General features: G+C 41.6%; 1 long non-coding RNA gene across 1 annotated transcript in view; it reads right to left on the bottom strand.

The window, feature by feature from the left end:
• Positions 1-1,681: 1,681 nt before the first annotated feature.
• The window catches only part of LOC104911625 (uncharacterized), a 231,466-nt gene continuing 207,783 nt past the window's right edge, over positions 1,682-25,364 (bottom strand). The window contains exon 15 of the long non-coding RNA XR_014884394.1: positions 1,682-4,595. This is a non-coding gene — a long non-coding RNA (uncharacterized LOC104911625). The remainder of the gene's footprint in view (positions 4,596-25,364) is intronic.

The following is a 25,364-nucleotide window of genomic DNA, read 5'->3' as shown; positions in this document are numbered from 1 at the left end:
ATCGAGCAGAACATCTTGTATTTTTTGATCTTTGGAACAGGTGTGAGTTTTCTTTTGTTTGTTTTACTAGGCCAGATGATTTTGTGAGTGTTTTATGGATAACAGTATGAGATGTGATGGACACATTAAAGCATTTTGTCCTTTGCCTTGTCGAACTTAATCTTTTGACTCAAAAAGGGCAATATTTCTGACAAAACATAATCTCCTATCATTTCTGGCCACACATCCAACCTATAATGTTATCTGACAGTAAATGCAGAGCTTCATCAAATCACTCATCTTCCCATGTTTCAGCAATAATTTTGAGGGAATCTGAATAAATTACTTCTTGAATGGTACAGCTGCTCTCCAGCAGCAGAACTAATGAATTGTCATGACTGGGAAAAAGGGAGAGGTGCCTTGCATCCCTAATCTGAGAGAGTTGACAGGATGATGCCTGATCAGCTTTAGTCACCATCCCTAATTACACGCGGAGAAATTAGAGCCACTTTCAAGTTAATGGCTGGTAAACACCTTGTGACAATTAAAGTGCCTCCATTTAAGAAGGGAATGGGAAGAATGCCTTGTGCTGCTCCACTGACCCTGCTGTGGTTGGTGCCCAACCCAAATTAGTCTAAATGGCCCTAGACCCTAGGGGGCTAGCGGGTCTTTTTGAAACTCCTTGTAGTAGCTTTTCATTACCCATAGCCTTCTGGTTCCATAGTCATTCTGGGCACAAAAATGATCGACATTCCCATTAAGCTTTTGTTTGTACAGACATATTAACACTTTGAAGGCAAGTCCGCTCTGTCATGAGGAAGAATCCATTATTCTCCTTCATAAAATCTTCTGAGTAGGCAGTGCCGTTACGATAATGGCAGTGGTGCATTGGTTATGCCAACAATAAAAATCATCTGCACTGTGTTTATATCTGTAGATACTAAATCTAGTACACCAGTTGTACCTTCAGAATGAATCTGAGTGAACTGTGAATAGTAACTAAAGCTGCAGAGCTTTAAATCAATCCTAGTGCTCCATAAAAGCCAGGAGTACCTTGTCAGGTTTGGAAATGTTAATGAAGTAGCTGGCAGACCTGACTCGAATTAGAATTTGAAAATCAAATTTCACTGTGCTCATCATTTTTTCTTCTTTTCCTTCCTTCTGGTACGGCAGAGCAAGTACAGAATGCAGATCTCTGATATGCAGACTAAGGTGGAAGCAGTAAGTGAGGAAGGTAAGTAAAGATACTAAAAATTGAATGAATTGAGGAGGAGTTTAAATATGAAATACTGTGCGCTATTCTGTGCTGCTTTAATGCTGCTCAATATTTATGACCTCTGGAATTTTCCTTTCAGGCCTATTGCAGTATTCATTCCCTCTGCTGTGTAACAGGCGAAATCTAAAATCAGTATATTTCTTCATATTCTGATGATGTCCTGATGAGGCCAGTATTTTGTCAAGGAACGAAAATTAAAGCATTTAAGAAGAAAAAAGATGATTTTAAAGCTAAGGAAAATCATGGAGTTTATTTATATCCAGTAAACTAGAGTAACTCAATTCGTTTAACTTTTCAAAAAGACAACCTAGAAGGGATTTGATTGCTATTATGTGAATAGTTCATCCCTGACAAAAAGGAGTTGACGGAGAGGCCTCTGATTTTTCAGAGAAAGACATAATATACTTTGATTTATGGCGAAATTCTAATGAGATACTAGTCTCAAATATTTAATCTTCTGAAAATAAAGGGGAGTCCAAATGCAAATTTTCTATGTCCTGTCATCTTATGCCTAAATTCTGGAAGTTATTCCTTATGAGAAGATGAAAGAGAAATAGGGAAACTAAGTGCAATAGAGGTTTAGCTCACTTGTTTGTATCACCCTTTGATATGCTTATTGGTCTGGAAGGTCTTTACAGTGTGAAAATGATCAGTGAAAGTTAAGATGCTGTCCTGTTTTTTATTAACTGTAATTAAATACTGAGTTCAATATGATTTTAAAAAAATAAAACAAAACACAGAGGGTGTTGCAACTGAATTTCTGGTTTCTTCCTCCTCATTACATTCACTTTCTGTGACTTGACATTTGTATTTGAATGCAAAAAAGATCTTTGTTATCAGACAACTATCTAAACCTCATTGGAGAGGCTTTCCCCAGTTAGACTTATGCACAAAGAGTTGGTCTGTGCAGAAGTCTGCATAGGAATACAGGTAGAGATGAAAGCAAAATAAACAACTTAATTTAGAAAATAGGAAAATGTAGAGATGAAGTTTGGTTATGCATTCCAATTTCAGAAAGTCACGGATATGCCTATCACTGGGTTGATACCTGCTTACGTATATGGAAACTTTTTATAGGAAAGCCCTATTTATGCATTCAGCTTGAGGGAAATTAAATCTGATTGAAGTTTGTAAAATTTAATTTAAGTGAAATCGCACCTGCTAGTGGAGGAGAAAAATATTGAGTTCAGAACTACGCATTACTTATTTTCCTCAGGAGGTGCTCATTCATGCTCCTAAAGCTCCAAACTGAGTTGGAGCTTTGAAAACGTGAGTTGGTAACCAGTCTTATCTATTAGACTGCCTCTTTTGGAACAATTATGGACTCTTTGTTCTTATTTTCCTCTGATGTTACATGACATGTGACTCCTATTTGACTATCACGAAAGACTCTTGAAAGATGAAATTCAGTTCCGTCGGAACATCTTTCAAAATCACAAATATGAGGAATTCATAGGCTTCTACCTCCATAATTGTTTCATTAGATAGAGTTGGGCCAAAGTAGTAGTAGTCACATTTATTTAAATCTTGTGACAGGTTCATGTAAGAAAAGTTACCAACAGCACGATGATAAATATATGTGAAACCATTACATTTTGATTTCACTTAATATTACCATTGGTTATTTTTTACACTGTACCTTCTTACTATCATAGCATTAATCTTCACCAAGACTAACAGTTTTCCTGAATGCCTTTCTAGGGGTACCTTTACATTCTCGAAATAATATAGTATTGATTAAAAAAGATTATTCAGAAATGTACTAGCCACTTCGATTTTGTGTGTTATGTGGCTTGATAAGTAGTTTTGTTAGTTCCAACAATCCTTCCAGTACAGAGGCAAAGATTTAACTCAAGTTTTTCATCCAAGCACAATTACACATGGCAGTTCTTTTATGTATTTTATCCACTAATAATACAGACTTTTAAGCAATAGCACTATACCAATAAGCCTTCAGTTTTTAAAGGTTTTTTTTCTTAATTTAGAAATATTTACACTCAGTGTTTGGATTATTTTATTCCATGATTCCCTAGTAAATGTTAGTATGTCTATCAGAAAAATGTTGTTTGTGTTGGATTAAGAATTGTTCTTGTAGGTAATATCGGAAAACTGCTTTCAAGGGGAAAATTGCTACTTGAATATATTTCTCATGAAGTACTCACATAATCATCATTCTGCTGTCACAATAAGCCGTAAAGTTATTTGATTTTTAAAAAGCTTAAGCCTGGTAAGGAAACAATATTTTCTTGTTGGCATGTCTAAAACTATTTCTTTTTTTTGCTGTACTTTATATGAACTTAAGAGCCTCTTGTAAAAATAAAAATAAAAAAAAAATGATACAGATCAACATACGTTGACTTTTGTTTTCTGCCAGTGGTAGTAGTTGGATGGAATGCTTATCTCTACATATTCACAAATATTCCGCTGGGAGCATTACAGCATTCACCATGCAAGTAGAGAGGTCAGAAATGCCAGTGAGTTGAAATGTTGATGTGGAGAAAAAAAACATTATCTTTTCAAAATTAATGACTGGCATTTTTCATACGTCAAGCTTTATGTAATAAAATGGATGTAAAGGAGTTATCTTTTCTTGTAATATGCCTTGGTTGTCAAAAAACAAAGTAGTTGCATAAAATCATAACTTCTGTTAAGAAATAAGAGGTAGTGTTCTTGACCAACTCTTTGCAGACCTCATGGCAACTGGAAATCGAAGTGCAGCCTTGTAGAGTAGCTTGCTTTCATGTTTTCTCCATGGTGCTTAATGGTATCTACAATGACTAAATGCAACATGTTCCAAAGGGTGCAGTAAATTGAGGCCTTAATTAACCAGCTTTGGTTTTGGGTCTGAATTAATTAAAACCTTGACAGGTACAAAACTCTTAATAGCTTTCCATTAGAAGCAGCTACACAACATTACTACACTTCGACGACATAAAAGCAAAACAGAGGAACACCTGTTAGTGCCCAAGGATCCATTTAAATTTATTCAGGAATGTCCTGCACAGATGTGGGGCTCTTATTTTTATTATTTTTTCTTTTTAGAAAATCTCGTAACATGATACGTGACCACTCTAGTCTTAGTGTCTGCCATCACGTCTAAATTGACTGCAAACAACTCTTTTGTTGTTTGTTGAGCTGCTTTCCACTGCTGTAACTTCTTGAAGTAGTTTCCTGCATTGTGAAAGAGAAGGGGCTGCTGAGTAGTGAGCCAAAGTGACGGACCACCAGCTTCAGAGGAGGACACGTGGAAGAGGCAAGGACTTCACGTATAGCCTGGCACCTTGTTAGGCTGGTGACTGGTGAAATGCAGTGTTCATCTTGCTGTAACCTGTGGTATGTTCTTTTTCTCAGAAAAAAAAGAAGGAGGAAAAAAGCAGAAGATCGTTTTAAGAGAGAAGCAGCAGCTATGGTAAGCTAGCTTGAATTTCTACAGATGCTTTCAAATCGTAGATTTTCTTAAATCTTTCTTAGAAACGTACTGTATAGTTTGTATAATGCTTAAAATGTCAGATATCACTTTGCCACAGATTTCACATGACAAGTTTGTTTTACACTGATGGATTTCAGACTTTTCTGAAGAGATAACTTATACCTTAATTATATTTAATGTTTGATTTTTACACGGAGTTCATTTTATGCAATAATCGTTCATAGCTTTCAACAGTCCAGACTGGAAGGGACCATTACAAAATTTACCAGTAAGATAGCAGTGTCACAGAAGAATAGGAATTGCTTTGCACAACAAGAAGAAAAACCCAAAAAATGTCAGATGTCTTCAAAATGCAGGAAGTCAGCTGCATGTGAAAGCTTATTTCCTATCAGATGCTTTTCTTACATTCAGTTCTAGACTTTTGCTTTAAAGGTGCTTTTCACTTCTATTCCTCTACTTGAAATATATTCACCCAAATATCTGAACTGCCATTTCCCAAGGAAGATCAGAGCTTATGGCAGTGCTGCTGCAATAAAGTTAATCTTTGACGTTAGGGGCATCAGGAGCAATACCATGGTGTAGAAATAATGAGCTATGAGGGCAGCCGTGTTTTTTCAGGCACTGGTGCCGAGTGAGGAATCCTAGTGCAGAATGAGGGCGTGCTGCCTTCTGGTGAATATATCTACCAGATTTTAGGCTCACCTGCAGTGATGCTGGCTGCAAAGGCATTTGGCATTAATTGACCACATATGGTGCGTGAAAGATGTCAAGTTGTGTGGTGAAAGGTGATAGATAAATGTAGAGTGAACAAACAAAAGCATTTTACCAGAGTATATGAGGCAACTGAAATAACTCGTGGTAATGCTGTATGTTAAGGCAAGGAAGCCTCCTAGATGAAGTAATACCCTGTAGCAGTGCCTGTAGAATCACAGAATCTTTTGAATTGGCAGGGATGCTCAAAGGCCGTCTAGTCTAGCTCCACTGCAATGAACGGCAAAGTGCACGGCTATATCAGGGCGGTCAGAGCCTGGTCCAGCCTGACCTAGAAAGTCTCCAGGAACGGGGCATCCACCACATCACTGAGCAACCTGTGCCAATGTCTCACCACCCTCACTGGAAAAGACTTTTTTCTTACAACTAACCTAAATATCCCCTCTTTAAATTTGAAACCATTTCCCTTTGTCCTGTCACCACGCTGCTGAAGAGTCAGTCCCCTTCTTTCCTGTAGCTCCCCTTTAGATACTGACAGGCTGCTGTCAGGTTGCCTTGCAGCCTTGTCTTCTCCAGGCTGAACAGCCCCAGCTCTCTCAGCCTGTTCTCCTAAGGAAGATGTTCTATCCTTTGGATTGTTTTTGTGGCCCTCCTACAGATGCTCCAAGAGATTTTTTCAAGCATTTCACTTCAATTTGCATTCATGGAAGGGTACATTTAGATGTTTCTTTTTTATTTATTATATCTTTTTAATTTGGACAAATTATGCTTCTAGGATTTTCTGCCCTGGGGATAAAATCTTACTCTTTGCTTACCATTTCAGCATGTGTCCCGCTGCCATTACCAACTTCTCGTGTTAAAGTTTCTCTTGTACAAAGTCCACTTGCAATGATGTGGTTTTGGGATGTGTTTGTTTTTCCCAAGAGCTGATGGGCTGCTGTCATTCCAGGCATCTCTTAAATGTGCTCATCTCGTCATCCTGCTGAACCTGCCTGTTTCCACAGTTTGCATAATTGGTGTTTCTGTAGGTGATGCACTTACACAATTCTTGGAGGTGCATGTGAAACGATCTTGAATGATGGGGGAGTGTTGGAAAAGACAGAGATGAGAAGTTCCAGCTGTTTGTACTCCTATTTCATTTTTAAACATGGATGGACAAGGGAGAGAAAAGCAAGGGGAGAGAAAAGAAAAGATTTGGGGATTGCAAATGTTTCTGTGCCGGTAACACGCTGTTTTTCAGCTCCAAAATAATTCTCTGTTGTGTGGAAATGAAGTGGTTTACCCAGCAGAAAATAAGTGTTGCTGCTGTGTTGTTTTTGGCAGGAGTTGGTGGTTCATCATTTGGACACATCAGGTACTTACTCTGTGGCTGTCGTGTAATTTTAAAATGACAGTGTTGCAAACGTTGACAAAATTATGGAGTATTGATTGGTGGTAGAAAAGTAGCAGGGCTGGGAACATGCATCTATGCAGTACTGTTTTGAAAGTGAATTGGAAAAGCACTTTTCTTTTTGCTAGTTTGTTTGCTGTGCTCGATCTCCGATTCACCAGGAGGGGAACTAGGAAATTGTGGACTATCTGGGAATCTCCCTCTGTTGTGTTGGATATTGTATCGCTAGCGTTTCCTGTTCCCAGCAATTTTAAAGACTTCAGGATGGGACACAGCTGTTTAGGCTGAACTTGGTACAGAGGCATAATGCCACTTCTTTAGTAAGTTCCTTGTATTGCTGTTAAAAACAAAGGTCACTTCCACCTGTAGTGTCTTTCTAAGACAAAAAGATGATGCGCCTCTAAGCTTTCTGGTATTATTGATACATTTTAGTGTTGGCTGGTTTACTACTTGTTTCTTACTGATCCTTGGGTTGGCAGTGACATTGCAAAGCTGAACTCAGTAAATGTATTTGTTCTGATTTCAGTGAATTTTAGCTTTCTCTAAGCGTAACCATTGTTATGGTTCTTCTTCTACGTTTTCTACACTACAGACAGTGCATAGTGTATGCTTAAGCATCTGAAAAGTATTAGAAAGTGTGGCTGTGGTGGCACATGAGTAATGCTACTGGCAATAGAAGAAAACAACCTTTTGAAGGTCAGCTTACCACAAATCCAGAAAATGTTTGTCATGCCCAGAGAATTGATCTGAAATTTGATCAATCTGGGAGAACAAATCACAGCAGAAAGCATGCATTAGAACTATCCCTTACTGAAATTCCCAGTGGAGTTTGTTTTATGGAAGCAGACTTAAATATGTGTATTAGTAACAGGCATAGCATGCTGGAAGGAAGCTTTGTAGAATATGTGCAACACAAAACAAAATTCAGTGTACAATGCAAGAGGCATACAAGTGTATTCTCCCTGCTCCCCACTGTCATCCTCCCAGAGATGGTAACACTGGAACTACAGAAAAATGGCAGGGGCAGCAAAAAGAGTAACGTGTACATCAGTGCTTCCAAGCAGACTAACGCTTTTCCTCTGTGCTGTGGAAAGCTGGCTTTAAATATGAGTAGTTAAAAACATTAACCATATGAAACTGATTTTGTACATCTTAGTGGTAGTATTTTATATTATATAACCAAAAAGAAATGCTAACTATATCCTTAAGGGGACAGTAAAGCAGAAGGGACAGGAGTGACTAACTCCTAAGGGTTGCTGCTAGCTGCTAGCTCCTTGTAGTGCAAACTTGACCTGAATTTAAGAAAAAAATAATAAAAAAAAAAAAAAAAATGAAGACTCTTTGTCATAAAACTAAGTGTATGTTGTAGTGCCAATTATTTTAAAATAACAAAAACGAAAAAAAGATGTCTTTTTGAGAAAGAGTAAAAGCCATTGTAAAAGTATTAGATTTATCTCAGGGTTTCTCTGGGTCTACAACATACAATTGTTTTCATTGTTTATAGGTCAGGGCAAAGGGGCGAGGAAACCTTTGTCCTATAGCTGTGCCAATGCATGTTACGAAGTCAGTGTCTACATAAACTGAGAGAAGGCAAAACCCAAATAAAAAGCTTTGTCTGGTATTACTGGTGATACCTAAGGTTACCAGTAAACAACAAAAGGTACTTCTACAAAACAGAGAGCTTGCACAGGTCTTTTCCCCTGAATAGCAAATAAGGCATAACCCTAAACCTGGCAGATCTGCTCTGCACCTATTGAACCAATTTTGGCTTTCACAGTTCGCGCTAACATGAGTTGGAACAACTGTAATATCTGTAGAGCAGAGGAGGAGGAAAAAAATCTGCTGTAGTATTCGGTTTGAAATTATTTTCAGCCAGAATGCTGAATTTAGTACACAGTACAATTCCTCCTAAACAAAGGGGGATAGCTTGGAAAGGAAGGAGACGAGCAACATAGCTTAAGAGAAATTTCAAGTGCAGCTGTATAAACTGAATATTACTTTTGCTCCTGCTGTTTACCTATAATAATTATTGAAGAAACAAGTCTAGGTAATTTATCCCTTTCTTCTGCTATTTTTTTTCTACTCACCTTTATTCTAAGAATTTCTAATCAATAGCTCTATTTTGTCTTTCATCCACAGTATTGAAGGACAGAGCTTCTATGCAAAATTAAAAGCGGTGTAAATCCACAGCAATTGTTAGGATTGGCTGTTGATTACTTGCCCGACAGTAATGATTTCATTAGCTCCTAGCAGTAGGCCTTCGTTCTGGGGTCAGCAATGGCTAAGTAGTGATGTGTAAGCTCTATTGTGCTAACGTAGCCTCAAAATCTCCAAATCAAACACAGCTTTATCCCAGTTCTCTCATTTTTTTTTTTTTAATTAGCTAATATGTATTGGGCTTTTTTCTTTTTCATCCCCTTGCTTTCTCGGATGAGCTCAGATGATCTTTGATACTTGCATTTGCTTGCTCTGCGATTGGATCACGTGAACTCAAACCCACGGGGCTCCGAAACAAGAGCAGCAGCAAAAGATGAAGATTGCAGTAAGGTAGAAAGGACATATGTTTGCCGATAGATCGCTCTGGTTTTGATGTGGCGAGCATCAAAATGTAAAGATAAAGCAGCAGTGGCGTTTTCAACACCGTGCTGCAGAAGTAGACAATGTGAATCTTATTGCTTGGTTTATGATTATGCAGTATTGCTTTCAGAAGCTCACTTGTTGGTCTGTGGTCTGCTATGGCAGGCATGTCCAACCCGTGGCCCAGCACATCTCGCGTTGTGGCTGCCCCTGCTCTACGCCATCATGGCAGCAGCTCTTCCTGTCTTGTGCCCAGCACCAACCAAACGTTGGTGTGATGCAAACCCCTTCTGGTGAGAAACCGGGGCACGGGGAAGGTGCGGTGCAGTGCCAACTCTTATGGTAAACTTATGGCGAGTAAGTTTTAGAGCTTTGGCTAAGTCCTGTGAGCAGTGAAAAACTCGCAGCCGTGCTTTCCATTTTGATAAAGGAATTTGAGTTTTAAGATTGCTGAAAAAATCATCCATTTTTTTTGGTTCATTTACAACTCTATTTTCAGTCGACATAAATAAATTATTTGTGAATTTTGAAATGGAATATTTTATCTCTTCACCAAACTTTCCTAAGTCCTCTCTTACCAGAGGGAAACATTCCTCAGTTATAGCAGAATAGCATCTGACGTGGAAATGCGTACGAAGCAAAGGTTGAATTCTCCCCTGTAGAAAAAAATGTCACCCGTTGATGCTCATACACTTACTGAATGTGTATGGAGACCAAACAATGGATGTGAGCATGGTGAGGCTGTGAGTGGTGTGTTTCAGCAGTGACAACAGGGACAGTGGATCATCTCTGCTAATCTCTGTTGAAAAATCTGGTACAGATTTTTCTAAGTGTGGAATGTGGGCTTTTGTTCATCACTGGCAAAAATGCACAGCTAACGGGAGTTGACAACGTGGAAAAATACTGATTTGTATTTGGGAATTTGCTCCATCAAATAGTGTTATTGTGCTCTTTGTATCTGCTTTGGTTTCCATGGAAATACACGTAGGTCACTCCTACAAAAGTAATGTCTCCTGTATACGTGGCCCAAGGCATTTCCTCTTCACTCACTGTGGCCCAGGCAAGCCAAAACGTTGGACACCCGTGTGCTATGATCTCCTTCACAGCCTCCTGCTTTCACAGAAGCACTCTGGGGGCTATTTTTAGCTGAACGTAATGATTGCTGTAGCTGCTATTCCAGTACTTCACGTTGGTGTGGATTGGGTTTTCGTGTTGCTTGCATTTATTTTTGAGAGGGCTTTAAATCTTGTTAGAGGAGATAACTTGGCCTTTCACGTACTGTATCTTGATCTGAAGACGTGAAGATCTTGCAGAGCAGTAAAAAAGAAGTCCTAACTTAAGTGAAGCACTTGATCATTTATGAATCAATTAATAGGTGTGATTGGCTAGCTTCCCGTGGCACAACTGTATACCACTTGCTTCATACATCAGATGCATTTTCTATATAGTAAATTGTAAAATCTGAAAGCTTTTACTCAGTTTTTAGGCACAAAATGTTATTTTTGTATTAAATATAAGGGTAAGATTTTGTCTTAAAATACAAATCTAGTTGTCTTGTAACGGCAATTGGTTCTGACTAGATTTCTTTGCCTTAAAAGGGAACTTAGAGTCATAGTGTAAGAGCCTTCTTGATTGGCCATCTAGCTATGGGAAATATAAACTGCTTCATACAAATACTACTCTTCTCAATTTTTATATGAATTTTCAGAGGCTCTACCTAAGTGTTAAGCTTCCTTTATAGAAGCGCAGGCAATAAAATAGTTGCTGCTGCCAGCTTGTATGCCTGAAAGCTCAGGGTTTTTTGTCCTAACTGTATGAGGTGTTTTTTTTTTTTGTTGTTGTTTTTTTAATAAAAAATGTTAACTTTTTACACAAACTTGTCTGACATAGAGGAGAAAAATATCTTTCACTTGAAATAAAATATCAGTTATATTTAATGATTAAAACAAATCATTGTAAGGGAAGACAGAAGGCAACTGGAAGAAAAATCTGGGGAGTGGCAAGCTGTACAAGCCCCTGGTTCTGAAAATGGATCTTAGTTTTCTTGGTAGAACTGAGTTTTCAAGAGTAGTTGCAAGTAGCAAATTAACAAAGTATTCAATAGAGTTTAAATCTTGTTCTATTAAATACCAAATAAATCCTAAACTAAACAGTAAATGGTTTGCAGCTGAGCGATGCCTCATCTTTCAAAAGCCCCGATCACTGAAGCTAGAGGAGCTCAATAAGCATTAACCAATTCTTAGTGGGTAAATGGAAACTGCGAAAGCAAAAGGTGGCGAGAAGTATTTGAGGGCTTTGCTTGTGTATGCACAAGGGTGGAGCCGTTTTGCAGTATGTCAGGGGAAGAAGATGGAGCTGTGAGTGATGCTTGCAGTACAGCTTGATGGCACTGCACAGGCTTGGAATACTTCAGAGCTTCAAAACCACTTGTTTTCGTGCTTCCATACTTTGGGATCTACAAATGAAGAGAATCTGTCAGTCAGATTGTACACAGTGCTCTGGATCGAAAACAAGGAGATGCTCACAGAGGTGGTGTATACCCCTCTCCATAGACGCTCAAGGTAAGACTGGATGGGGATCTGAGCACTCTGAGCTGTGAGTGTCCCTGTTCGTTGCGGGGAAGTTGGACTTGATGCCCTCTGTATGTCCTTTCCAATTCAAACAATTCTATGATTTTAAGTGTTAAGTATGTTACCTGGCCAAGATTAGGGTTAGCTCTCTAGAGGCAGAAGAGGAGTATGCTAGGCAAAAGTAACACCCTTAACGGTTGCGGGCTTTTAAGGGTTTCAACCGTGCATGTTCATAAAGTGGATCAGAAAGGTCCAGCCAACCAGATAAGCTGTCAGCAAGGGTTTCTTTATTCTGAGGTTCTCTTTTCTTGGAAAATTTCTTAACAAAAAGAAAGAACACTAAGAGCGTTCAGCCTTGGAAATTATATTTCACCATGTGAGTGACATACATGTTGTTAAAGCATGCCTCAAATTTGCCAATCGTCATCTTCATCGTAAAAATTCATGCTATTATGGATATATAGAGCACACAGTGTGATAATATCTTGCTTCTTGCAGCTCATGCATTGTCTCCCCAGAAGTATATCTGCAACCACCTGAGAGCCCAAGCCTGTAAGATCTGAAACCTTTTGCATGGTATCTGATTGGCTGAGGGACCTGAGAGGTCACCTGTGCAGCTCAATTTCTCTCCGCTTCACAAGCGGAGGTGTGTGCATGAAAAACCTTGCCTTCCTTTTTTTGCAGCTGTGAACTAAAAATATTTGGCATAGGTAAAGCTTCTGCCTTGTATTTTTCAGTTTCCTCATCGAGGTGCTTTCCTCCTTCTCTAACTTCAGCTGCTCCAAAGGATGCAAGGAACAAAACGGTCTGCAAATGCTTCTCTCCGCTGACACTAGCAAGGTAGGAGGTCAATTACGTGGGACAGCTAAAAGGCACTTCCTGAGCTGAGGACAACTCAGTGTGGCATGTATCAACGATGACAGCATTTTTATTGAGAGCTCTGCCAGGGAGGGCTGCCTTACAGCTGCCTCTGTTGAGCAGCCAATGCATGGTCTCTCCTCCCTCCTTTAGCCAAAATTCTGTTTTGTGACAGAAATCTTATTTAAGTCTCATATCCCAGAACAGCAGTCAGTAATGTGCAGCTCAGACAGTTTCTGTAGGAAATAAATTTTCCAATTGTGTCACAGACTAGAATTGCAAACATGGAACGTTTAGAACTAGAAACATTCAGCTTGCTGGTCAGTTATCAGTGTGCCTTTCAGCTGTCGATTATATTAGTGAGGCTGGAAATAAATATATTTATTATTGTTATTTTCAGAAGGGATTTAATGTGTTTAAAATGACGATTGTGTAAGCAGCGTTAGATGCTAAATGCTGCTATCTTACTATGAAGAAATAAAATTACCATGAACTAAGACCAACTGAAAAAAATAAATAAATGCAGTCGTATGGATTTGTTGCTTTGTTTTCTGCCTGCTACAGACAGTTTAAATGAAAGAACAAATGACAGGATCGTTGCAGAACAAGTCTGCTTCGCATGATGATGAATAGCACAGGCCAATGCCTAAAGGAGCACTGAGCACCCAGCCCTGGAAGTCTGAGACACCATTTCCTAGGGGAGAGGGAAAGGGACAGCTCTCTCCTAGCACTTGCTCTGGTTTGTCAGCATTCAGAGAAACAGACTCACATGATAAAAGCTGCGTAGTATAGGTCATTAACACAGTATTCTATCTGCTGCTTCAGTGCAAAGGTTTTAACATAGCACCTTCTTTCCCACGTGTGTTTGATATTAATGCTTAAAAAAAAAAATTATGTTATGTTTGTTTTCTCTAGGGTGTTGTGCCAATTCCTACATCAGCGCCCCTTCATCCGGGTCCCCAGAACTCTGCGAGTGCTGTACTCTGTAGCTAGGAGCCATAGAGTTGGGCATTCTGACTGCATGCTGCCTGTGTGCCTAAATGGCATGTACAGTGAACTAGCTGTGTATTTGAATGTGTCTTTTCTGGGCTGTGCTGAGATCTGCAGACTTTCATGAAATGGTTTCAAGTTTCCATTTACGCTTACTGCTCCTCATGAGCGTTCCTTGCCTCCATCTTAAGGTGTTTGTCAGATGCTAACAGTGCAGTCCAACTGGGACTGCAGTATGCTCTGGAACTCAGTCTGTGCGTTCTGAGAAATTTGTTAAGCTAAACACAGTGGTGTTCTCCACAACCACGACTCTGAAAACATACGGTTGATGAAAGCAATCACTGGAGTCACTTCACTAACGCAGTTTTGAGCGTGCTTTTCAGCTTGCTTCTCCAGCCATCTCTCGTCTGTGTGTGTGTTGTGGCAGCCTTAGCAAACCTTTTGCGTGCGTGGGAGAACTGCAGTCCTCCTCTTGAACTGTATCCGTGGGACACACCAACACTGCACGTTTCTTTTCCAAATGCTGCCAGTGAATTTTGGGCGTCCATTTTCTGAAAGCGTTTCTGATCTATTTAATGAATGGTTTCTGTGAATATTAATTCTGTGTGTATATTGTGAGAAGTCTAATGATGCTTTACTCTCTCTTTCATTCTCTGCCTCCGTCACCCAGCAGTTATAAAGGCAGGGACTTTGCCTCCTCAGTGAAACACTTACTGTCAGTAGCAATATTTTAGAGGAACAGACTTTTATGTGAAGGTCAGGGAATTTCGTAAGGATCATAATTGCCTAAAGGCTTCGTTAACCTTTACAAAATACTTGCCGCTGCATCGCACAACATACGATTAAACGACCGTTAACATCCAGAGCGATAAATGAATGTAACAACCTCGAGGTATCGCAAAGAGTATTGATGCTGCCCAATACTGATCTCCCATCATGAGTCTTATTGCAGAGAACAGACTAGAAATACGATGCTCTGCCTATGATGAAGCCTTGTTTCTGTGGTGTAGGTAATCCAAGTATTTACCTGCGTTAGTGCTGGTGGAACGTTAGGGTCAGGTGGCACAGTAGCATAGCCTTCTTTCTGCAAGTATTCCAGAAACCATCTCGAGATCTTAAACATTTAAAGTAATGAGTCCCAGCCCTTTATTTTGAGTAGATACCAGAGACTGGAATCCTGTGATATCCTGAAAATTTTTTTATCCAGATACATGGCTTATGGTCCACGTTCTGTTAAAGAGCCCCAGAAAAATTAGATGAGCACCTTCTTAAACTACCTGTCCAAACTCTTGTTTAGCCGAAAGAAATGAAGATTTGTGTGCTATTAACATAGCAGAAGCAGAAAAGCTGGTCCAGTCTCAGCTTTGTTATTTGTGTTTATCTCTAGCATTCATGTGTAGCAAGCGGTCAGGAACTCTTCTTTGTGAAGCCAACAACTGACGTGAAATAAAGCAGACAAGTAACGTGTTGAATTGGGAAAAATTCATGCTCTGTGAACCAGTGACACAATTAGAAATTTAGAGAAAATATTGACGTGCACACTGAAACAAAGGTAAACACAACCAAATAAGGTTGAAGATAACACACGTATTCTTGTTGGACAAAGTAGAACTGTGGTGCTTTGAATCTTTAATTTAGCCTCATCTTGGTACTTTAGTACTGGAGAAGGCCACCTGAGGAGTTCCTCTTTCCTTCATTTATTCAGATTCTCTGAATATGGCTGTGTAATAATTTTCTTAAATGCTGTCCATGGTGCGCTCGTGGCTACAGTATCCAAACTTGAGGGAATAAATCTATGCAGTACCATTTAATTGTACAGAATTACACAGAGATGAGAAACCAAAAACGACTGACTTCACTGTGTTAATAATAATTTCAGATGTAATGGAAGAAATGTTTTCAGTGCTGGCTTGCTGTTGTTTTGCATTTGCTTTCAGCGAGTTTGTTATCTTTTGTGGGTTTGTCTTAAAATTTCAAGTTTTAACTAATGTTTAAAGCTGCACATGTAGTTTTGTGTGCCTTCAGATGGAGTTATAAGTAGCAAGCACTGAAAATCTGATTTTTCGCTAGTGAATTCTCATATTGCAGATGGAGAACAACACTCACAAAGCTCACAGGCCAGCTTATCATAAACTTTTTTTATGCTGAGAGTATTTCCATAATAAAGAAGGAACTGAGCTATTCTATTTTTGCTTGTCCATTTGTAATCTAGCCAATTTAAGATAATTTAAATGGATTTGAATTAGAGGCGTACCATACATTGCTTTAGAAGTCTTTGCTCTCTCTTTTGTGGAAAAAATATTGTCTCTGATTTCCTTATTTTCCTTTTTTCTTGTGCCAATCATTCCTTTAGTAAGCAAAAATGATAGCATGAGAGGTGATGAAGAGGACAGAGCGCTGTGTCACGCAAAAGACCCAGAGGCTGAGGCTATGAAACCTGACTGAGATTAGAGCGGGCAGAAGAAAGCAGACAGGGAGAGGCAGAGAAGTAGAAAAGCTAAGTGTTACGGACTGGCTGAAACTCAGAAATTAGTTACAGTCAAGGATTGTGCTACGGCTATATAAAAGAACGCACAGCAGTGCAACACGTGAGCTGTATATACGGGATTCTCTTAAAAAGGGAGAAATTCACATGTTAAAAAGATAGCGGAGAGTTCTGAATGGGAAAAGCAAAGGCTCTCAGTGAGCTTATGAAGAGGCTAATATTATTCTCCAGTCCTGTGAGCTGCTAAGCTTGTACAGGTTCTAGTAAATATTGGATACCAGCACTGCAACAGAGGCATAAAATTCGTACTGAGGCATTGTCAAATACTTTTATGTGGCTTTTCATTTATTTCCTAGGTAACTTGCCCCTCATTTTCTATGGTTTATTAAATAGTTGGGTAAGCACATAATGATGCATAATGCCACTCTGAAATGAGATTTTTGATTCTCCCTCTGCTAATATCAGGCCTGTGCGTACGCGTGATTGGGCTGTTCTGCAAAGCTTCTTTCTTTCCACCTTCTCTGGATATTTTTTGTTTCTTTGTGAAAACTTAAACTTGGGCTTTCTGTTTTTTCATGAGTCTGCGAACACCATGCCACTTGAAAAAAGAATTAGGGTTAGCTGAAATAGGCTTGTACTACGAAAGCACCAGGAAAACAGTTTTCTACCTATTTTGTTGTTGTTTGCAAGTTTGGTTAAAACATTTAGGGGGAATTACCACCTGCTCATCATCACAAGCAGGAAAGAAAGGTGATGCTGTTACCTAGCAACATCACCTCCAAATAACCGGGTATTTTCAGATATTGTGCAACATTATAAAGAAGAAAAAATCACAGTTTGAACTCAGGTGAATGTTTTATTGGAAACTTAGTTCTGAGCCTACTGTTAGAAAAGCCATTTTCCTTAAGCTTCTTTGCAGCGTAGAAAAAAAGTCTGAAATGTGACTTCTTTGTTTTTTACTTTTTTTTTTTCTTTGAGAGCCAAAACTTACACTGCATCTATTCAAAAAAGCTGTAGTGATTTCTCATTATCCCAACATGTTCTGTATTGAGCCATGCACAGGCTTGTCTTCAGATGAGGTACTCCGTAGATCTCTGTTAGGAACTTCCAAGTAAAACCATGAGAGGTGTTGGCCTTCTCAATAGCACATAATAAAGAATCTAATGTCTAATTATACAGTGAGAAGCAGCGCATTGTGTCAGGTAAAAATCATACTTGCAGCATTATGGGCGCGATGTCGTTACGTTCAAGTGCATCATCAATCCCCAGCAGGCGGAGTTTACTGTATGCCCTGATCCTGTAATTAGTTGTTATTGCTGCTTTCACTGCAGAGACCTCAGCCTGCCTAGACCAGTGGCAATACACTAGAAAAATAATGAGGAAATGTGTATTATACTAATTTTCCTGTAATCTAAAGAAATGTAAATAAATAGGAACAAACAAAATAGAAGATAATGAGAGTTAAATGAGGTGAATTTAAACTATGCAAAAATAACATTAAATCGATTTTTATTGCTACCTTTTTGAGGAGATCTTCTTGGTTTAAACGTTAGTCTGTCAAGGAAGTAGATAGGGAAAAAAAAAATCATCTTTTCTGGTTTTAAGGTAGTCACAAGTTAATGTTCTTGGCCTGCTAAAATAGCTTTTTCTGATCTTAGCTCTGATGCGGCAATTCCCATCTCGTTACTGTTTTGGTAGAGCTGAATGGGTACCTATTCCTACCACGCCAGTCCCATGCAGTACACTTTCTTGTGTTTGCCAAAACAATGTAAGAATTACAAAAAGGAAAAGCCTAGGAAAGGAAATCCAGAGTGCAGTCTCATACAAGGTCCTGCACATGCCATGGTGGGCATCCGTGCTACGTCGGGACTGTGACAATGATTGCGCGTTGTTGGTTTTGGAACTGAGTTTGTGTATGCGTGTGGTAATTTGAGCAGTATTTGGGAGACAGAAGACCTTGTCAAATAAGTAAAGCTGATATATCAAGTAGCATAATCACAATCTTACATAACCTAATATTCAGACGTCGTATCAGTGGTTCCCTAAATCCATTGGATCGGGTTGGAAGTAATATGCAATAAGCCAACAATACCATTTAGTCTTTTGAATGTAGAATGTCTATCCTCCTCACATTGTTTGACTGCACTTAGACATTTCCTATTTAAATTTGCATTTTCGACTTCATCTGCTTCTTGTCTGGCCAGTCCTTGAATTCTTTTTTAAGATTCCTGAGCTGTTATAGTCTGCACGGTACTCATTTTAGACTGTGGATGAACATGACGCAGTAATGGTGATGGATTACTTTTATACGTTAGCATTTGAATTTCAAATCTGCAAACCATTCATACTTTCTCCCCTTCTCTCATGAAAAAAAAAATGAACGTACTGAGAAATAGTCAACTTCTTCTACTGTCTTAAATGAAAAAGAACAGGACCAAACTGTAAGCCATCATCAGCAGTTCAAGTAAATATTATTAATTGATTTATTTATTTTACAGAGCTGTCATTGGGCAAGAGGAGGAGAAATGAGACTGGAGAAAATAAGAGATAAAATGACATCATTCTGTAGGAAAGGTAACAGACTGGCTTTTTTTTTTTCTTAATGCCCCATACTGAGACGTCTGCAGATTTCACATGTACGTGCCATGGTGACAGACATGAAAGCGTTCACAAAAGTTAATGTAGTCTCAAAGTAATTAACTGGCAAAGAAACTACTTAGCCCTATCTGGGGTATTGCTGTTTTACTGCAGCGATAGCTTTGATTTCACTTCATGTAATATAATTTATTCACTTTTTCCTCTATCACTATATAAAGTGTTAATGGGAGAATGCTTTCAGTGTTCCTCTGGGGAGACACCCTGCTGAAGGGTGAGCTCACAGATCACTAGGCTAAAAATTGTTCTTACAACATGTCCGGTATTTCCCAGCCTCGAGACAGATTATTAAGACTGTTATCAGATGACTTCTGTACCAGAAATTTATCTCGTTTTTGGTAATAGCTTAAAGAAGGTAGTTGCAGTACTTGGGAGGCCTTAACTGGATAACAGGGTGGCTATGGAGATGGGAAGTGTTTCCCTCCCAGAGACTAGCTGTTTGGTGTGTTGTTTGGGAATGAGATGTTACTAAACCTAAGAACAGCAATTGTGCTTTTAATCTCTTTTGTTTCTGATGTATTGGAAACTGGGAAGGGTAAAAAGAAAGAATGGAGTTAAAGATTTCAGCCACAAAAGGTTTTGTGAGAATTATTGAAAGCGTACTTTCTGTATTTATAAATATTTATGTGGTTCCACAAACAAATGACGGGAAAAATGTGTCAAAATACTTCAGTGAAAGCCTCTTGTCTCCCCAAGAGAAGAGGGGGAAAAAAAAAAAAAGACGGTATAAAAATTCTTCTAAAAGTGTTTGTAGCATGCTGTAAAATATTGTTGTAATCGTTATTGATATTTGCAGTCTGGGAGCCATGAGGATTAATCATGCCCCTAATTTCTGAAGCTATGAATAAGCAAAGTAATTTAGTTGAACTTTCATTGACGTCTTGCCAGCGTATGTGCTCATGAATGTAATTTGTCTGTTAGGCACATACTTCGGCAGTTAATTTAATACTTAAATGCCAATAAAAATTACCTATATGGTAATCTGTGGAATTCCGATGTTGTGGGGGGAACGTCGTTCCTTTAATGCTGTTGTGCCTCAGGATTGCATCCGCAAATAGAAGGTATGTAAGAAACACCTGAAGTCCAATGATGTTAAAAGATGCAATAATTGGTCTTGAGAAAATGCAGACAAAAAAGTATTTACCTCAGGGATGCAGTATGGTTTCAGCTCTGAAAAACCATGTATTTATGCAGATTGCCCACTATGACAGTGGAATAACCAGGTGGACCAAACAGCCCAGAGTTTTTTCTACTTAACTGCAGTGGCAAAAAAGCCAAATGCCTCGCTTGCGTTGCACTTTAGTCCTATAGATCCAATAGATTCACGACATCTCACAATGTCTTCTTATCTCCACAGTGAAGAGAGGAAGAGAGAGAGAACTCCTTGGCTAACAAATCCCAAGACGCAGAGCATGCTCAGTGAGACTAAACATAGCCCTGGGTCAAGGAGATGGAACTATAGGTGCCAGGCTGCTAACGAGGATTGCAGCCAAAAACTATTAATTTCAAAAGTAAGAGTGGATAAGTAGCTTTTGCAACTGATGTTTTTCTATGTGATGCCAGCCTATAGACTCATGTTGGAAATGTTATATAGCCGTGAGCAGGTGCAACTGATGAGCAGATCAGTGCATCCACTGAAAAGCCTGAAGAACACAGAGGTAGAGCGGAGACGAGAGATACTATGGGCTAAAACAGGAACCACAACTTAATGAATGAGAAATTCCACATCCTGGGACAAGTTTTGAGAGAGCGCATACTCTCCCAAGTTTTCCCCAAATGAAGAGACCCAATTAGATGTATTGCAGCCTTCCACATACTGACTGCATCGCAACCTTGCACACGTTTGCATGCCTTTACATGCACTTAAACAGGTTTGAACGCATTTGAAGGCCTTTACACGCATAAGCAAACAGTTGCATGCCTTTGCACAACTTTGCACGTTTGCACACACCTATATGCCTTTGCACACATTTACACATTTTTGCACTCATTTGCACATACATACGTGCCTTTGCACGCTCTTGTATGCTCTTACACGAATTTGCATGCTCTTACACATTGTTGCACGCCCTTACATGCTCTTGCACGTTCTTACATGCAATTGCACGTCCTTACATGTGATTGCATACTCTTAAACACTGCAGCACGCTCATACACTCTCCCACACGCTATTGCACGGTTTTACACGCTGTTGAATGCCATTGCATGCTGTTGCACACAGTTGCACACCGTTGCAAGCTGTTACATGCTCTTACACGCTGTCGTACGCTGTTGCACGCTCTTACAGGCTGATGCACACTGTTGCACGCTCTTGCAAACCGTTGCACATTGTTGCACACCCTTACACGCTACTGAACACGGTTACACACAGTTACACACCGTTGCACGCTCTAACACGTCGTTGCACGCTGTTGCACGCTCATGCACACTGTTGCACGCTGTTACACGCTCTTACACACTGTTGCACGCCATTGCACGCTCTTGCATGCTGTTGCACGCTGTTACACGCTCTTACACACCGTTACACGCTCTTGCACGCGTTACACGCTCTCACGCTGCTACACGCTCTTAACGCGTTGCATGCCGTTACACACTCTTACAGGCCGTTCCCTGCTCTTACACGCCGTTGCACGCTCTTACACGCCGTTGCACGCTGTTACACGCTGTTACACGCCGTTGCACGCTCTTACACGCTCTTACACGACGTTACACGCTCTTACTCGCTGTTGCACGCCGTTCAACGCTCTTACACGACGTTACATGCCGTTGCACGCTGTTGCACGCTCTTACACGCCGTTGCACGCTGTTACAAGCTGTTGCACACCGTTACACGCTGTTACACACCATTGCACGCCGTTACACGCTGTTGCACGCCTTTGCACGCTGTTACACGCTCTTACACATGTAAGAGCATGCAACAGCGTGTAAGAGCCTGCAACGGTGTGTAACAGCGTGCAACGGCGTGTAAGAGCGTGCAACAGCGTGTAAGAGCGTGCAACGGCGTGTAAGAGCGTGCAACGGCGTGTAAGAGCGTGCAACAGCATGCAACAGTGTGTAACAGCGTGCAACGGCGTGTAAGAGCGTGTAACAGCGTGCAAAGGCGTGTAAGAGCGTGTAACAGCGTGCAACGGCGTGGAACGGCGTGTAAGAGCGTGTAACAGCGTGGAACGGCGTGTAACAGTGTGTAACAGCGTGCAACGGCGTGTAAGAGCGTGCAACGGCATGTAACAGCGTGTAAGAGCGTGTAACAGCGTGCAATGGCGTGGAACGGCGTGTAAGAGCGTGCAACAGCGTGCAACAGCGTGTAAGAGCGTGCAACGGCGTGTAAGAGCGTGCAACGGCGTGTAAGAGCGTGTAATGGCGTGCAACAGCGTGTAAGAGCGTTCAACGGCGTGTAAGAGCGTGCAACGGCGTGTAAGAGCGTGTAATGGCGTGCAACGGCGTGCAACAGCGTGTAAGAGCGTGTAACAGCGTGCAACGGCGTGTAACAGCGTGCAACAGCGTGTAAGAGCATGCAACGGCGTGTAAGAGCGTGTAACAGCGAGTAACAGCGTGTAAGAGCGTGCAACAGAGTGCAACGGCGTGTAACAGCGTGCAACAGCGTGTAAGAGCGTGTAACAGCGTGCAACGGCGTGGAACGGCGTGTAAGAGCGTGTAACAGCGTGGAACGGCGTGTAACAGCGTGTAACAGCGTGTAACAGCGTGTAACAGCGTGTAAGAGCGTGTAAGAGCGTGTAAGAGCGTGCAACAGCGTGTAAGAGCGTGTAACAGCATGCAATGGCGTGGAACGGCGTGTAAGAGCGTGCAACGGCGTGTAAGAGCGTGTAACAGCGTGCAACAGCGTGTAAGAGCGTGCAACGGTGTGTAAGAGCGTGCAACGGCGTGTATGAGCGTGTAAGAGCGTGCAACAGCGTGTAAGAGCGTGCAACGGCGTGTTATAGTGTGCAACAGCGTGTAACGGCATGCAACGGCGTGTAAGAGCGTTGAACAGCGTGTAAGAGCGTGTAAGAGCCTGCAACAGCTTGTAAGAGCGTGTAACAGCGTGCAACAGCGTGTAACAGCGTGTAAGAGCGTGTAAGAGCGTGTAACAGCGTGCAACGGCGTGTAAGAGCGTGTAATGGCGTGCAACGGCGTGCAACAGCGTGTAAGAGCGTGCAACAGTGTGCAACGGCGTGTAACAGCGTGCAACAGCGTGTAAGAGCGTGCAGCGGCGTGTAAGAGCGTGCAACGGCGTGCAACAGCGTGTAAGAGCGTGCAGCGGCGTGTAAGAGCGTGTAACAGCGTGTAAAGGCGTGTAAGAGCGTGTAAGAGCGTTGAACGGCGTGTAAGAGCGTGCAACGGCGTGTAAGAGCGTGTAATGGCGTGCAACAGCGTGTAAGAGCGTTCAACGGCGTGTAAGAGCGTGCAACGGTGTGTAAGAGCGTGTAATGGCGTGCAACAGCGTGTAACAGCGTGTAAGAGCGTTCAACGGCGTGTAAGAGCGTGCAACAGCGTGTAAGAGCGTGTAACGTCGTGTAGGAGCGTGTAACAGCGTGTAAGAGTGTGCAACGGCGTGTAACAGTGTGCAACAGCGTGTAACGGCATGCAACGGCGTGTAAGAGCGTTGAACAGCGTGTAAGAGCGTGTAAGAGCCTGCAACAGCTTGTAAGAGCGTGTAACAGCGTGCAACAGCGTGTAACAGCGTGTAAGAGCGTGCAACGGCATGTAACAGCGTGTAACGGCGTGTAACAGCGTGCAATGGCGTGGAACGGCGTGTAAGAGCGTGCAACGGCGTGTAAGAGCGTGTAACAGCGTGCAACAGCGTGTAAGACGGTGTAAGAGCGTGTAACAGCGTGCAACAGCGTGTATGAGCGTGTAAGAGCGTGCAACAGCGTGTAAGAGCGTGCAACGGCGTGTAACAGCGTGTAAGAGCGTGCAACAGCGTGTAAGAGCGTGTAACGGCGTGCAACGGCGTGCAACGGCGTGTAAGAGCGTGCAACGGCGTGTAAGAGCGTGTAATGGCGTGCAACAGCGTGTAAGAGCGTGTAACGGCGTGTAACAGCGTGTAACAGCGTGTAACAGCGTGCAACGGCGTGTAAGAGCGTGCAATGGCGTGTAAGAGCGTGCAACGGCGTGTAAGAGCGTGCAACGGCGTGTAAGAGCGTGCAACGGCGTGTAAGAGCGTGTAACAGCGTGTAACGGCGTGTAACGGCGTGTAAGAGCGTGCAACAGTGTGCAACGGCGTGTAAGAGCGTGCAACAGCGTGTAAGAGCGTGCAACGGCGTGTAAGAGCGTGTAATGGCGTGCAACAGCGTGTAACAGCGTGTAATGGCGTGCAACGGCGTGTAAGAGCGTGTAACAGCGTGTAACAGCGTGCAACGGCGTGTAGCAGCGTGTAACGGCGTGTAAGAGCGTGTAACAGCGTGCAACAGCGTGTAAGAGCGTGTAAGAGCGTGTAAGAGCGTGCAACGGTGTGCAACAGCGTGTAACAGCGTGCAACAGCGTGTAAGAGCGTGCAACGGCGTGTAAGAGCGTGTAAGGGCATGTAACAGCGTGGAAAGGCGTGCAACAGCGTGTAAGAGCATGCAACGGCGTGTAAGAGCGTGCAACAGCGTGGAACGGCGTGTAAGAGCGTGTAACAGCGTGTAACGGCGTGTAACAGTGTGTAACAGCGTGCAACAGCGTGTAAGAGCGTGCAACGGCGTGTAAGGTTGTGTAATGGCGTGCAACAGTGTGTAACAGCGTTCAACGGCGTGTAAGAGCGTGCAACAGCGTGTGTGAGCGTGCAACGGCGTGTAAGAGCGTGCAACAGCGTGTAAGAGCGTGTAACGGTGTGTAAGAGCGTGTAACGGCGTGCAACAGCGTGTAAGAGCGTGTAACGGTGTGTAGGAGCGTGTAACAGCGTGTAAGAGTGTGCAACGGCGTGTAAGAGCATGCAAAGCTGTGTAAGAGCGTGTAACGGTGTGTAGGAGCGTGTAACAGGGTGTAACAGCGTGTAACGGCGTGTAAGAGTGTGCAACAGCGTGTAAGAGCGTGCAACGGCGTGTAAGAGCGTGCAACAGCGTGTAAGAGGATGTAACGGTGTGTAACTGCGTGTAAGAGCGTGCAACAGTGTAAGAGTGTGCAACAGTGTGCAATCGCATGTAAGAGCGTGCAAAGGCGTGTAAACGTGTGCAAGTGCATGTTAATGCATGTGTGGGCATGCAAATGCGTGCAAGAGTGTGTAAGGGTATCCAAACGTGGATAAGAGCATGCAATTGTGTTTAAGGGCTTGCAAATGCATGTAAGAGCATGGAAACACGTGCAAATGCGTGTAAGGGTGTGCAAACACATGTAAGAGCATTTAAGAGCATGTAAGACCCCTGATTTTCCCCATCGTTATTCAGAGAAGTAATTAAAAGCTTAATTCTTAGTGTCTTACGCATTTTTACACTTTTTACACTGATAGTGTTCTAACATTACCT

Source organism: Meleagris gallopavo, chromosome 7 (assembly GCF_905368555.1).
Source record: "Meleagris gallopavo chromosome 7, MGAL_WU_HG_1.1, whole genome shotgun sequence".
NCBI classification, from domain to species: domain Eukaryota; kingdom Metazoa; phylum Chordata; class Aves; order Galliformes; family Phasianidae; genus Meleagris; species Meleagris gallopavo.
The sequence above is the reverse complement of the archived record's forward strand: the minus strand, read 5'-3'. Positions and strand labels throughout refer to the sequence as shown.